Source organism: Mustela lutreola, chromosome 10, assembly GCF_030435805.1.
Source record: "Mustela lutreola isolate mMusLut2 chromosome 10, mMusLut2.pri, whole genome shotgun sequence".
NCBI classification, from domain to species: domain Eukaryota; kingdom Metazoa; phylum Chordata; class Mammalia; order Carnivora; family Mustelidae; genus Mustela; species Mustela lutreola.
In genome coordinates, this window is record NC_081299.1 from 81397427 (window position 1) to 81412717 (window position 15291).

A 15291-nucleotide genomic window follows, 5' to 3' on the forward strand; every position below is an offset into this window, starting at 1 on the left:
GCTACTCAACAGTGAAAGGAGCTAAATGCTAACGTATGCAGCAACATGAATGAGTCTCAAAAACATTATGCTGAAGGAGAGAACCAAGGCACACGAGAATACATTGTGTATGAACACCCAGAACAGTGGAAAAGATCACAATGGTAGTTTCCCCTGGGCATGGTGGCTGACTGAGAAGGGACCCTTAGGAACTGTCTGGGGGTGATGTCAATATTTTATATATTGATAAGAGTATGGCATATGGGTATCTTCCTTTGTCAATACTCATCAAATGATGACACTTAAAACCAGAGCATTTCACTGTGTATGAAATATACTTGACTAAAAGAAAGGGATAAAAAACAAAAGCAAGTACACTAAGGATTTTACCAGAATTTTGGATACAGGCTGTTCTGAGCTTGTTGAGGTTTCATGTTCTTGCCCTTTAACTTATTTGTTAAGGGAGTGATCATATGGGAGAATGTTTTTACAACATTGTCACTAATTCCTAACCTAGAAATCCTTTCTGGGAATACAATGGGAAGTATGGACCAATACGTATAGTGTCAAGTTGTTTATTGAGGTGTTTGATATTATATTTAGAGATAAAATACTTAATGAAACAAAAATGGTCAAAAAATTATAGCACATTTGAAGGATGACTTCTTTCAGAGCTAAAAAATATTAAATACAGGTATTCTCCATTTTTCAAAAGTTTATGTTCCACCATTTCACTTTTACCAAAGATCTACGTTGGTACTGTTTCCGTTAACTGAAAGATATCCAAAGAGGAATTTTTTTTTTTACTTTTACAAAAAAAAAAAAAAAAAAAAAAAAAAAAAACCAGCAGCAGCAGCAGCAAGAAAAAAGAACGTTCAGTGTTTGTTCTTCAGGAGCCCTCCTAGAGGCAGCACGCACTCCCCCCAGCCGCAGAGCTGCCCCGCCAAGCTCCTCCCCAGGAACTATACTCAGCATCAGGGCATCAAGCCATCATAACTTTGAACTGTGTCTGTGAGCATCTGTGCTTTATCTGGATTTATTTTTTGCATCTGTTAGCAGAGCTAACAGTCCTAAGGTGTTAGAAAAACCTAAGAGAGGTTATTTTTTGGGTCTGGGAACTCTCAAAAAATTTTCCATATAAATTAATGGTAACTACTGTTTTGCTTTACACCATTTAGGCTTACAAAAGTCTTCACAGGAATGTTCCACTTTCGGACAGTGGTGGACACCTGTGACGGTTATATAATGAGGAGGTAATAGTCAATTAACAGGGAACAATCTAGAATATAGAACTGAATAGATAGCATGATTTCATGGAAACAAAAAATAGGTGAATGGAAAATCCTGAACAAATATGCACCAGATTATTAATAATGGTTATTCTGGGATTGTGGAGGACTTTTATTTTATTCTTTTTCAACTCTATTATCTGCATTTCTACTTACCCTTTTCTAATCTGCAATGAATCATAAGTGTTATCGAGTTTGAACAGTAGAACAAACGTAAAACCTAATGAAGCCCAGAGCTTTTTTTTTCCCCTTGGCTCTTCTGCAATGGCTAAATCATCTATAGACGCACATGGGAAACCCACCACGCTTTCTCAGAAACCAGCTGCTCAGTTCTTGCATAAAAAGGATACTGAAACAAGATGGGATTGGGAGGGAGACAAACCATAAGTGACTCTTAATCTCACAAAACAAACTGAGGGTTGCCGGGGGGAGGGGGTTGGGGAGAAGGGGGTGGGATTATGGACATTGGGGAGGGTATGTGATTTGGTGAGTGCTGTGAAGTGTGTAAACCTGGTGATTCACAGACCTGGGGATAAAAATATATGTATATAAAAAATATATGTTTATAAAAAATAAAAAAAAATAAAAAAAAAAAAAAAAGGATACTGAATTAGATTTTTTTAAACCCTCCTGATGCAACCAGCTCTCCTCTGGCTCTCTCCCTCATCTCCTCTCCATTCGGCTCCAATTCTGCTAGTCTCTGAACCATGAAGAGCAGTGATGCTCTTTAGGAGATTCTAGCAAACACTGATATCACCAACTTCCATGCCGTTCTAGAAATACATTTAATTTGGCTCCATTTCCTAGTCTGCAAACTTGTTTTAATCAAAATTGGAATCAGTGCGATAAGAAGTCATGTACATCTCAGCCCCCCTGTTTGGTATTTTGCTGAAATTAACTAAGCTCAGGATTCTGTAAGAGATCGTCCTGCCCTAGAAGCCTTTGTACAAGCTTACAGACGTTGGGCATGGTGATTACTAAAGAAAAACAATTTTCAACAACAGATCAGTTCATTAAAACCAAGGTGTTGAATAATTGCATGTAAGAGGAGGTAAAAGGTACAGAGGGAAGAGGAAGGAGTATCAAAAATCTCTCCACGAGGTTTTATTTATCCAAAAGCAAATCCAAAGGTTGCTACAGGACAGTGCTCATAAAACAGGTCTGCAGAGAGAATCTCCTACAAAAAATGCTGCCTGGCCCGCTTCACTGCCAGTTGAGTTCACAGTAGAAATACATTCAATTCCACATAGTAATAGTGCTTTAATAACAGATGAAAATATGTTTTATGGTGTGTGTTGATAACTAAATGCTTATCCTATATATAGAAATTCAAATAATTGGAATTTCTCATAGCCAGCATCCAGTTGAGACCACTGGAGAATACCTTGATATAGAAGGTTAAAATCAATAGACTGTGTTTTGGTTATTTTTCAGAAGATGTCTGCTGTATGTTTAATATACTATATTTGTATTATGGTTTCTGGTTCCTGTAAATCTGAGGTCTCTCTTTCTTGAATGAATGAGGAGATAAGCAATTGAATTTGAAAGATACTTTATGCAACAGAAAAGCAATTTTGTTCCTGGTTATCAGAGGGCAAGAAGTGAACTAGCAATTGAATGCTAAATATTTTTAACCCTCAAGATTCCGGTTTACTCTGGGTTCAATCTGTCCCGGCTATAATGCTCCTTATGATGGAGGAGCTTTGGGTTGAAGGTTTAGTCAATTTGAATTAATTGTCTTTTTCTGTGAATGCATATGGATTTATATTAAAGAATATCAAATTACCATTTTTAGAAAGGAAAAAAGGAGGAAGATGCTTTTCTTCCAGTGAGAACACATGAAGCACAGATTACTGTTTTGCTCTACTTAGTGATGAACTGGTGGTTTTTTTGTTTTGTTTTGCTTTTTGGTTTTTTTTTTTTTTTTAGATTTTATTTATTTATTGAACTGGTGTTGGTTTTAACCATCATTTGTGATGGACTCTGTAGGGCTTGGTGCTTCCATGGGGAAATGAATGAGACTGGCATTTTCCCACCACACTTCATGGTGAAACCTCATTGTCTCACTCTATTTGTTCTCAAACAATTTTTTCAGGAAGTGTGTGGCTTAAAAATTGTTTTGGGGAGCCTGGGTGGCAACGTCAGTTAAGTGTCTGACTCTTGGTGTTGGCTCAGGTCTCAGGTGGTGATCTCAGGGTCCTGGGATCAAGCCCCGCCTCAGGCTCTGTGCTCAGCAGGGAGTCTGCTTAAGGTTCTCTTTCCGTCTTCCTCTGCAACACCCCCCCTCCTGCTTGCTCTCTCTCTCTCAAATAAATAAATTCTTTTTAAGAAATAACTTGTTTTAAATTCTTTCTCCCTAATCTTAGATAATAATGGTACTATATTGGTTATTTATGGATGTAAGTGGTGCTAGTTTTTGTTCAATGTTTCTGAACATTGTATCATGCCAAAGGGTGATGTTGTTTGTGTTGTCAGTTTATATCACACTTGTGGTAACCAGCCTCCAAGATAGACCCTAGTGATATTCCTGTCCTGGCTCTGATGTTTTTGTGTGGTCCCCACCCATACTGTGTCAGAGTTGGCCTTTAAGATGGGTAATAGGCAGCAGAAGTGGCAGTGTGTGTCTACTGAGGCTAGAACATGTAAGACATTGCCTATTCTGCCTTGTTTTCTTGGCTCACTTACCATGTCATGAGAACACTCTGAATCTCAGTGGAAAGGTTGGTATGACAACGAACTCAGTGAGGCCTCTTACAACAACTAGCACCAATACGCCAGCCACGAGAGTGAGGCATCTTAGAAGTGGATCATCCAGCTCCAGTCAAATCCTCTGGTAACTGACCCCAGGAGTGTAACCTCCTGGAGGACCTGGACCTAGGACCACTCAGCCAAGGCACAGTTAGATTCCTGTCCCATAGAAACCTCAGGAGATTAAAGGGGAAAAAAAAAAAAAAAACACCACCACATATATATATGCTGTTTTTCCAAACTGCTAATTGTTGGGGGTAATTTACAAATGTAATCATTGCTTTTAGTACATTAATTGCTAAGGTCAAATCCTCCACGGGTTGACTGGCATGTACCTGCACTTAGTTTATGTAAGTATAGTTGCCTCAATATTTTAACAACCATCAGATTGTGATAGGGGCTCCAGAAGTCATTAAAAAGACAAATAAGTGTTGAACTTGTGGTGAATTCCTCCTGACTTGTGAGTAAGGGAAGGAGGAACTATAAATGATAGACTCCCAAGGATTATGATATAGGGAGGGTAGAATGTGGTGAATATTGTCTGCTTCCCAAATTCAACTCTCCTCACATTGACAAGAGCTTTTCCTGACTGGATCAGGTTGACCTGTCAATCTTAGAATAAACAGAAAATCTACAAAAAAACAAAACAAAATATATATACATATATATATATTATACACACACACACAAATAGCATATATGTCTCCATAGCCCAATTGAATGTGTATTTATTGAGCCCTTGCTGTATGCAGTTCACTCTGCTGTGAATTCCAGTTAATAAAAGACATAGAATCTGATTCCTAGCCCATTCTGTCTCATGACCTTTAACAAGTAATCTTGGATGGAAGCCCTATAAACCCTCCTATCCTAACCCTCTGTCATTGAATTTACTCTTAGATCTCGGGGTTCTTCCACTTAGGTCTTAAGCTATCTGTTTGGAGATTTGATGTAAGCATTTATGAGTTGTCCTGCCATAGGATTACATTTTTTAGTTTCCAAAATTTCTCACCCTTGGCCACTTAGCCCTATCTTCCTAGTATTTACTCTTAACATACTCCACCATCTATTTTGGTTTCTTAATTACTGGTTGACCTTCTTCTTACTTTAATTCTCCTATTTCGGCTTTAATTTATTGGAATGCATTCTATTAATAGGACAAGGTCTCTACCTCTAAGAAACTTATAATTAAGTAGGGTACCAGATGTGGAATGCACAAACTCTCATTTGATCCCTGCTCCCTTCAATGGACCAACTGCCCATGAATTCACTCCATTTTCCATTCCTTAGGCATGAAGGGAGAAATCTTGACTAACTATACAGTTGAGCAAACATAATCCATCAGGCCCAGTTTGTTCAAAATTACGTGCTCAGTTTCTCACACCTGATTTCATGAGATTTATAGTTTAGTTAAAGAGTCAAGATCGAGTGGGGAAAAAATTAAGTAATAGAGGACTTCACAACTATAATAACAGAATGGTTCTAATGAGACACAGAACATGGCTATTACTGAGTGACATGCGTGGGCATTGATTGTCATAGTGTACAAAGGAAGGTAAGATTTCTCCAGATGGGTAGTCAGGGAAAGCTTTTCAGGGGAAGCAATATTTTGAGTTTGGTCTTAGATGCCACACAGGATTTGGATATGCCAACCTAAGGAGGAAATTTAAAGTGTATGAAGAGAAGGAGCATAGCAAAAATTTCAAAGCCAGTAGTATATAGTGTCTGGTAGGGACCCTGAGCTGGGTCGAGGTAAAAATGAAGAGAAGGCTGCAAAGGCAGTTTGGGGCATGTTGGGATCATCAAATGAAATACTATATGGGAACGAGCTTTGTAAACTTCAAGGCACCATAGAAATATGTGAAAGTATTATTACAATAGCAGAAAATGTGGTGGTTGCCAGTAAAATAATATTTGACTTAGGGCTTTGTTATTTCTTTCAAAGAAAATATTTTTGAAGATCAGGCTTTGAATGGCTCTTCTCCATGTTCCATTGCCTGGAGCTATCTTTCTCTCTTATTGACTTCTTTTCAGCCACCTTTAGTACAAATGGTGAAACGGTAGAAAAACTTCAAGGCTTTGCTCTCTACTTCCTTTAAAGGTTCTTCATCCCTTTAAGAGTTTAGGCTTCTTTTTATAACTGTGGCCGCTGCTACTCCCAGAGGTCCTGCCTAGCCCTGAGGTTTGTTTACCACTCAGCAGGGAGTTGTTTACCACCTGGTAGGGAAGGAGTCAAGAAGATAAAAGCCAATCAGGGAAGTAGAAAGACAGAACTGGGCAGAAAATACCAAGAAAATAAGATTAGAAATACCAGACTCAAGTGGAGTTGACTTTAGCAAGATGGTGACCCTGGGAAGCCTGCTGAATGCACATGTTAAATCACTTTATTGTGTAGATTGTTAGAGATGTGGTACATCTTCTAAAATTACTCTGTGTTTGTGAACATGCACCGCCATTTTAGATTGTTATGTGAAAAAAAAAAAAAATCCCCAGTCACTTCATTTTCTTTTAAGTTCCCAAATATACATGTTTCTGGCTCTCAAATTTTAGACTGGCTGCTCAGATTATATTTGGGGAGATGTTTTACTTGGTCTAATAATTGGTTGGTAAAATATTTATCCTGAAATGCTAAAACAACAAGGTTTTTCTTTAATACAGTTCTTCAACTACTAAAGTTCCCATTGACAGATTTGAAGTACCATGATATCGTCAAGCAAAATCTGAATCTGGAAATCAAATTATTTTAAGCCAAGCATAAGTGTATTTCATTCTCTTTCTTTGGAAATTGGCGATCTGGTTATGGTCATGACCACTGGTTATGGTGTGAGTATAATTTTTTCACTAATTAGTGAACTAGAAATTCTCATATTTCATAAATCCTGGTTTTTCAAAGTGTCTGGAAATGCAAGCTTTTAGTGTAGGAGTATTTTATAGGTTAATACATATTACTTATACCTTTGGTGATGATGAAGTTTACTGAATTATTTTTCTCATAAAATCATTTAATATATATGTTTTTATAATCTATTTTTAGCCACTCAGAGACTCTAAATATATTACTTCTGATCTTGCTGATTCTCTTGAATATGGAGTAAGATAAATGATTTCTGAGTATTTAAAAAATAGAATTTAAAATCATTGCTTGAACTGGTTGATTATAGCTATTGTTTCTTCAAGATTGGGTATTTATTGTATATGAATTATATTAAGAATAAATAGGGTATGTAATTCAGAATACTTAAACTGAAATTTGAGACCACCCAACACCATTAAAACATATTAATGAATCACTCATTCAACAGACATTTATTGAGCACCTACAAGGTTTTTTAATAACTATGTTAGCCAGAGGTATTTTGCAAATGTCAGCATCTAGAAATTAGGTAAAGAACAATGAACTCATTGCTACAAATTGAGCGGCAGGTAGGTAATTATCTCTCTAGAAAAGTAATGCAATATTATTTGTGTTGATGGGGAAAACATCTGTTTGTTGGGAGTTCCCAATAAATGTCATTCTGATGGTGAATCAAGAGCAGTCCAGGACAGATCATGGAGAAAGCAAACACACCTTGAAAACAAGGAGGAGGCTCCTACTTAGTAACCATTCTTGGTCTATTTTATTAGCCATTGCTACTCTTCAAAACCTGACAGCCCCTGGGCAAACTGTGGGTATTTCAAAGACTCTAGGAAAAACCAGCAGAAAGGTAATTGTATCCTGTGGAGCTTGTGAGAGGAGGTAGGAAAGATATTAGAGTTTATTAACTATCCTAAGGGATGTCCTACATGCCTGCCTTAAGGACTCTGAATTTTGTCTTTCACTTTTCAGTGACCTCTTTAACCTTTAGCCTTTTCTTTCTTCCAATTAATTTTAAGTGTTTCTATAAGAAATCATATTACCCAGCTTCTACTTTGACTAAAACATTGAAATGACTTCCCAATACACTGCAGATTTGACCCTAGGCATCTGAGTTTTTTCCAACCAATTTTAATTACTTACTAGTAATTTCCACTCCTTTCAGGAAGACAGGTCATGTCTTTCCTTTACATAGCCACTGACCCTTTCTACCTGGAGAGTCATTCATTCATTCTACACAAGTTTGTGGCTACCTACTTTTTGTACCATGCCTTCCTGGGTGCTGGGGGTATCAAAATACTGATTTGGATTCTGTCAATCTCAGAGAAGAACCCATAGCCTAAAAAGAATATAGGCGCATGAGTGATGACAAAGACAAAAATTCTCCTATACGTTTGTAATAACAAAGGTGTGTGAACACAGGGAAGGGAGTTACTAACTCCTTCTGAGGCATCCCAGAAAGGCTTCACAGGAAAGATGATACTCCAACAGGTGAATGTATGTTTCCCATAAGAAAATGATAAAAGAAGTAACAATAAATAAGTGAATACATACATACATACATATATACTTTGGGAACCAGCAGATAACTTAGTAGAGTTAGAGAACTTGCAGTGATAAATAAGGCATGGAGGAGTAAATAATCAAAGCACATTTAGGCACATTTTGAGAATAGGAATAAATTCAGAGATTCTCTTCAAGAGGGCAGAATGAGCTGCTGTCTGGGAAGTTCCCAGTCTGACCTAAAAAAAAATGAGTGTTTGTAAAAGTACCTTTTGGAGCACCATAACGAGAAAGGAAATCTCTAGTACCAGGGGTGAAAACGGACCCCACGGTGGTAAAGGCATCTCGATGTGCTGTGATCTGTAAAGGTGGCTTGTCTGAAAGGCTGAAGGTGGGATGTAAGTCATTTCTATGTCAAAGAGAGATGCACACACACTGGGCTCCAGCACAGAGTCAGGAGAAATTCCATGTACCGATGTTGGGATAAGGCATAGCAGCACCCATATATGTTGCCACGTAGTATTATTATTGCCATGGCTTTCTAAATTATCTGTGTGCTTGATTTTGGTTACTGCCTTAATACACAATTTGTTTAGGAAAAGAGCTGCCATCCTCCTTGGTGTGATCTCCTGTGAGGTGTGATGGGAATATGTTTCCTGGGGGCAGGGACACCCTATTTCTTCCTTGTGGTTGCCATAATGGCAACTGTGGTTTCCAGTCACAGAATGTTCTCTGACAGTCTTCAGAGTCAGAGGTCTGACTCTAGAAAACAGAACAGGCTCTGATGTTCTGAGAATGGGTGGGGTGGGGTGGGGGCAGGGCTGTTGTACCCTCTCAAGATAGCCTCTGGATACTATGACCCATTGCCAGTTCTACTGGATTCTTTGAAATAGTCACACAGTTCTCTGGCAGACTCTAAGCATCCTCTCTTTGTGTTGCTTCTATTGTCGGTTTGTTCCCACTCATTTGATTTCTTACCTCTTCTACAAATTTCTCACTATTTGTTTTTCTGGCAATTTCACTCGCTTCACTCCACTCACTTCTTAGCTTTCCAGTGCAGTCTTGGATTTATTTTCATATTTATTCTCTAATTTCACTGGAGTTTTGCAAGGTGGGTGTTTGGCTGCCTTTCATGGGGAAGACAACTCTCTCTGTTCTCCCTGTTGTCTAGTTCATATCCCTGATTCTTTAAAACCCAAGGAAACTATATTATTTATTAAGGTTGCTCCCCAGTCACTGAATAAAAGTAAAATTGCTTTAAGTACTGAAGAATAGGGAACTGTTGTTTTCTCTACACTTTCTTGATATTTCAGGATAGCCCTGATCCCTCAGGAGTAAACTCTAGAATATTACTGTATCCCTTTGTCTTAGAGATTCCATCTGCTAAACTGCTATGCCCCCCACACCTGCCATCTTAGTGAGCTCCTTCAAGGATAGCTCACTGACCGTGACTTAAAGGTAATGTTGTCAGTTTAGCAAAGGGAGGGCTTCTGTAGTAGCCTGTGAGACAACTTCGATTTGTATGACTGTGTAACACGACGTTTAAATATCTTTTTTTCTGTCCAAATCCAGAGGAAGAAAAAAATTCAAAGACATTATTTAGAGAGCTTTGGAAGTGCTTTTTGGAATCAAGGAGCCTGGTGTATTTGATTCAAACCTGAAAAAAAAAAATCTATAGATTGGAGACTAGCTGAAGTGACCTATGGCAGCAGAGCGGGGGGCTGCATTTGAGAAGGGACCGCTTTCTCCTGACAACAGTTCACGAGTTTCTATTTCCTAGGGACCAGATAAGCAATCTGTAGTAACGATGTCTGTTTTGGGTGATTTAAAAACCAAGCCTGAGAGGACTTCTGCAAGGACTGAAGGAACCTCAACCAACACTGGCTGCCATGTTCTGTTCAGGTGGAGAAGCTGAGGGGAGCCATGATCTACAACCCCAAGGGGGGAGGCTGCCCACATCATGTGTGCCACCTGAGCCTGTAGGAGAGAGGACTTCTTCTTCTTCTTCTTTTTTTAAGATTTATTTATTTTAGAGAAAGAGAGAGAGGGTATGAACAGGGGAGGGATAAAGCAAGAGGGGGAATCTCAAGCAGACTCTGCACTGAACATGGAGGACATGAGGATCCATCTCATGACCCTGAGATCATGACCTGAGTTGAAACCAAGAGTCAGACACTCAACCAACTGAAACTCCCAGGCACCCCGGACTTTAAATCAAGGGTCTGAGGAAACCAACACAGATTACACTGGTGCCAATAAAGTGAAATTTCTGCATAGCATCTTTTTTCCTTCCTCCATGACCCCTTTATTCCTGGGGATGCCACTGGCCACCCACTGAGTGAGGCAAGTGGAATAGAATTCCACAAGCAAAGTCACTTGTGCTCCCTTCCTCCACTATAGGCTTCCAATGTGAACCAGATGTAAACTGGGGGAATGGCAGAAACTTGAAATCTAAATGCAGTGCCGAACTTGGAATATCACATGGTACTTGGTAATTTACTTATCAATAGGTCCTAGAGATTCACGTGTCCAGAGGACATTTTCATAGCCAAGAGAGTCCAGAGAATCTTTGGGACTTCAGGAAACTTGAAGTTTCTTAGAAACAAAGAGAATTAAAGAATCACGGGTTGTGCTTTATGAGTGCATCTTTCTTGTTATCTGAATGTCTTACTTGTTCAAAGCAGTACTATTACCCACAGACACAGACACAAACCCTGCCCTGCCCCAGAGTTAGCTCACTCTGCTGTGAGCCCTCTAATCTCTCTGTGGTGGAATTTTCTTAGACACAGTTGAGGGTGTGATAATCTGGGGTCTTAGTCCCACCATGTTCGGTTGTCACAGCTCTGAATTTTTTTCTGTTACCTGGTGCTTTGTCATTCTCATTAGTTCAGGAACCTGAAATAATTTGTCATTTTTCTAACATTAAACCCTAGAGGGAAGGAAAAGGGGACCTTCAGTGGTTTTTAAAGTAAGTTCCCTGGGCTGGCAGCAACAACATTACTTGGGAACATTTCATAAATGCAAGTTCTGTGATCGACTTAATAAGAAAAGCTGTGCCTGAGATCCAACAATCCTTATTCTAACAAGCCCATTAGGTGGTTCTCCTAACACACTAAAGTCTGAGTGCCATAGATGCTCAACAGAACCTTTATTAATCTGTATTATAATGTCAGTATTTCTAAAATTGTTTTACACTTAAGAACTGAGGGTTATTTTTTGGCACAGTAGAAACCATTTGGGAAAACTACTGCATGTGATTCCTTTCTCATTTTGGATAATGTTATTAAAATACCACTTGGGTCCCTTGAGTACAGAATTTATGAAACATGCTGCTTGGACAGAGGTGAGACTCTGGAACTCTGAATTCTAGCCGAAGTGTCTCCCAGTGATTCAGCTGGAGCCCAGGGTCAGCAAGACCTGGTTTTGAGTCCCATTATTTGCTTCCTCCTAGTTGGATGACCTTGAGTAAATTATTCAAAAATTTTAAGCCTCGGTTTCATAAATGTTGACACTGGGTTGCCAATGAAAGGTCTAACCTTAAAATGACAGTTGAAAGGATGAAATGCTCTTCTATATATTTAATGTGAGTAAAGCACTGAATTCAGTACCTGATCGCAAACAGGCTTTCAATAGATGGCAGTAGTTAGTACTGTAACTGGGATGTCCTCCACACAGCTTGGGCTGTACCTCAGGTGTCCCAGTCTTTCTTCAGTAAAGAAGGCTTGCCACAGACCCACCACTATCCAAGAGGTCCAGAAGTCCCATAGTTTATTCCACTCCAAGTCCAAAACTGTCCCAGAGTTTTCCAGAACTCATGAGGATCTTCATTTGGAGGTTGACCCAATTTTCTTCTGTAATTGTGTGTGTGTGTGTGTGTTTGTGTGTGAGAGAGAGAGAGAGTGAGAGACAGAGAGACAAAGACAGAGGGAGACAGAGAGAGGCTGAGCAGAAGCCAATCTCAGTGAGAAGTCTGAAAATAGAAACTGAGCAGTTTCTTGCCCTTCTCAGCAGCTGTGAATGTTAGAGAGATACAGTCCTCTGCTAGACTTTGGGGACAGGCCATCCCCAAATTAGCTTATTTTCTAATAATAAGTATTACCAAACAAAACACTTCGTTTCTCAGTCTAAAAGCATCTGCATTCTAGTTAATTATTACAGAGTTTACTCCTAAAATAAGAAGTATAAATTACATTGTATTTGGGTTACTAAATGGGCCATTTCGGTGATTTTCTCAGGACAAAGAAAGTATTCAGCTTTTCTGTGTGAGAAAAAAATTGCCTCCAACTTGAAAAGGAGTCTTTCTAGTTTCTATCAGTCCCATCAAAGTTAAGAAAGGTAACAAGCTAGTAGAGTAATTCAGAACAATGGGTTGAAAACACCTGTCATCAAATCCTAGCTCTGCCTCATGCAACTTGTTGGGTGTGGGAAAGTTGTTCACCCTCTGCAGACCTCCCCTGCATCATTGACAAAGTGGGGAGAGCAGGAAGGGCATCTCCTTCGTTGTCGTTGGGAGGGTGATATGAGAAACCAGAAGTAAAGCATGTAGCTTGATGTCTAGCACGTGGATAGACTCTCATGGCTTTAGCTGCTGTGTTGGGTCTTCTGAGAAGCAGACATAGAGATAGGATTAAATGAAATAGAGATTGGGGCACCTGGGTGGCTCAGTGGGTTAAGCCTCTGCCTTCGGCTCAGGTCATGATCTCAGGATCCTGGGATCGAGCCCCACATCGGGCTCTCTGCTCAGCAGTGAGCCTGCTTCCTCCTCTCTCTGCCTGCCTCTCTGCCTGCTTATGATCTCTCCCTCTCTCTCTCTCTCTCTGTCAAATAAATAAATAAATGATTTTTTAAAAAATAAATGAAATAGAGATTAATTGGGAGATATAGCTGTGAGGGATAAAGAGGAGGAAGGGGGAGCCCATCTGACGCCTGAGAAAGGAAGAAAAGGACAGACTAGGCAGGAGAATCTCAGACTACAGCTCAGTTCAAAGGGAGCTCAGGCCAGGCTAAGGGAAAGTCTTCAAACCATGCTTCTCCTTTGGAGGGGTGCTGCCTCATCAAGGAATAGGTCAAGCCTAGTACCCTGCCATGCTTCGTCAGGGTCATGAAATCGGCCAGGGGAAGCGTGGCTTAGGCAAAATGTGATAGTGGATCTAAAAGAGTGATACCTGGGGCTATCAATCAACTATGTTTTCTGAAGGATGAGTGTCTAACATTCTCCTGGCCACCACAGTTGTTTTGGTTGTTACTTAGGAGAGGTGAGAACGGCCTCAGACAACCATGCGTTCTGGGCCCTGCATGAGAGAAGGGGTCCCGGGGTGAAGAGAGGGCTGCAGGCCAGTCCCTGCTCCAGTCGCTAAGCTGTGTACCTGTGGGACAGATACTCTTGGAGGGGACACCTTCGTCAAATGCCCACACAGGCATATCTGGGCAGGAGGGTCTGGCCAGGGCACTTTGTGCCACTTTGCATCAGAGGACCTTTAAGGATACTAGCATATATGTGTGCATATGTGTGCATCAAGTACAGGAGTGGGGCTCTTGGACACGACTCCATGGGGACCTGGCAAGGTAAACCAGGAAGCTGTCAGCCTCACCTTAACTTACTCTCTGGAGGAAGGGGCAGGGTCTGGAGGATCCCTTACAACCAAAAATGTGAGTTTTGGTAATTAATCATTTGAATATAAGAGTGTCTCTTCTATTGAAAGCAATCAAACTCATCACCTAGTGAAACGGGTCAAGTTCCAAAGACTTCATTTATCTCAGCTCCTTTGTACTCAGCAGTGTCTGTGCAAATTGCTTATAAAGTGAAAGGCATGGGGGAAAAGGCACACGGAAGGCTTCTGAGGAAAGCTTTGTTTTAACTCTAGGCATTTTCTCCATTTATTATCAGAGGGAACTACATCAAATATTCCCGAGCTGGAAACAATGATTAAAAGCACCCTTTTTATTTGATTCTGAAAAACAAAAGAATGTAAGCTGTTCCCAAAAGAAAAAGAAAAAAAAAAATCAACCCCGTGCCGGGCCTCCCAACGCGGAGGCAGTGAACAGAACAGATACGACGAGGAGACCCTGGGCACCAGCTGTGAGCACCTTGAGCAGGTTCATCCCGGCTGTGTCCACACCTCGGTGATGAATTAGTTAACAGTCTACATAATCTTCACGTGTTGCAGCTAAGATTTCAGGTATTTTAAATCTAAATGAAGGCACTTTGCTTATCCTGTGTAAATGGAACTTACAAACAGAACTGCAATTTCGTTTAATAGCTATAAACCATTACTCTAATGGTTTGACAAATACCTATGAGGATAGACTGCAATATTTCATCCAAGAAGGAACGGAATATTAAATAAATGTAACCTCCCAATGGGTTCTACTTTAACCCCCTACTCATTTTGGAGGGTGGATTGAAAAGCTGAAAGCATTTCCGAGTAAATGTTAGGGGTGGCTGCAGCAGGTTCTGTGGTGAAGATTAGCACTTTATCCCGGTAATCACAAATCCTCTTTTCATCTTCCATTATCACTTCAAACTCATCATTGGAAAGTGCAGAACTTAACTCAGAAGTTGGAAACGCTATTGCCTCATGTCTAACATCCTGCTGGGGGATGGAAGCAATTAACTAATTTCTCTGCTCATGCTTACTATTTTCCTGGGAACAAAAAACCAAAAAACCAAAACCAAAAAAACAAAAAAAACCTAACCGTACATTTACAGACCCCATCTGGGTTGATATCAATGGAGTCTAAAGTGCATGCCTCAGTAAAATGGAAAGATGAGTCACCCTTCTGTAGTCAGAGAATATATCAAAGGGACCAACTCTTGCCTCAAGGAATAAGGCATCACCAGGGGACTTTCAAATAAGAGGCCTTGTAAGTTGGAAAATGTGAATGGTGTCTAGAAAAAAAAATAGTTTCTATAATTATCTT

General features: G+C 39.9%; 1 long non-coding RNA gene across 4 annotated transcripts in view; it reads left to right on the forward strand.

The window, feature by feature from the left end:
- The window catches only part of LOC131809435 (uncharacterized), a 184235-nt gene that overhangs the window by 152010 nt on the left and 16934 nt on the right, over positions 1 to 15291 (forward strand). For 2 of the 4 annotated variants that reach the window (XR_009345171.1, XR_009345170.1), the window contains exons 8-9: positions 6672 to 6836; positions 14258 to 14549. This is a non-coding gene — a long non-coding RNA (uncharacterized LOC131809435). The remainder of the gene's footprint in view (positions 1 to 6671; positions 6837 to 14257; positions 14550 to 15291) is intronic. The other 2 variants (XR_009345172.1, XR_009345173.1) reach the window with 1 other exon arrangement.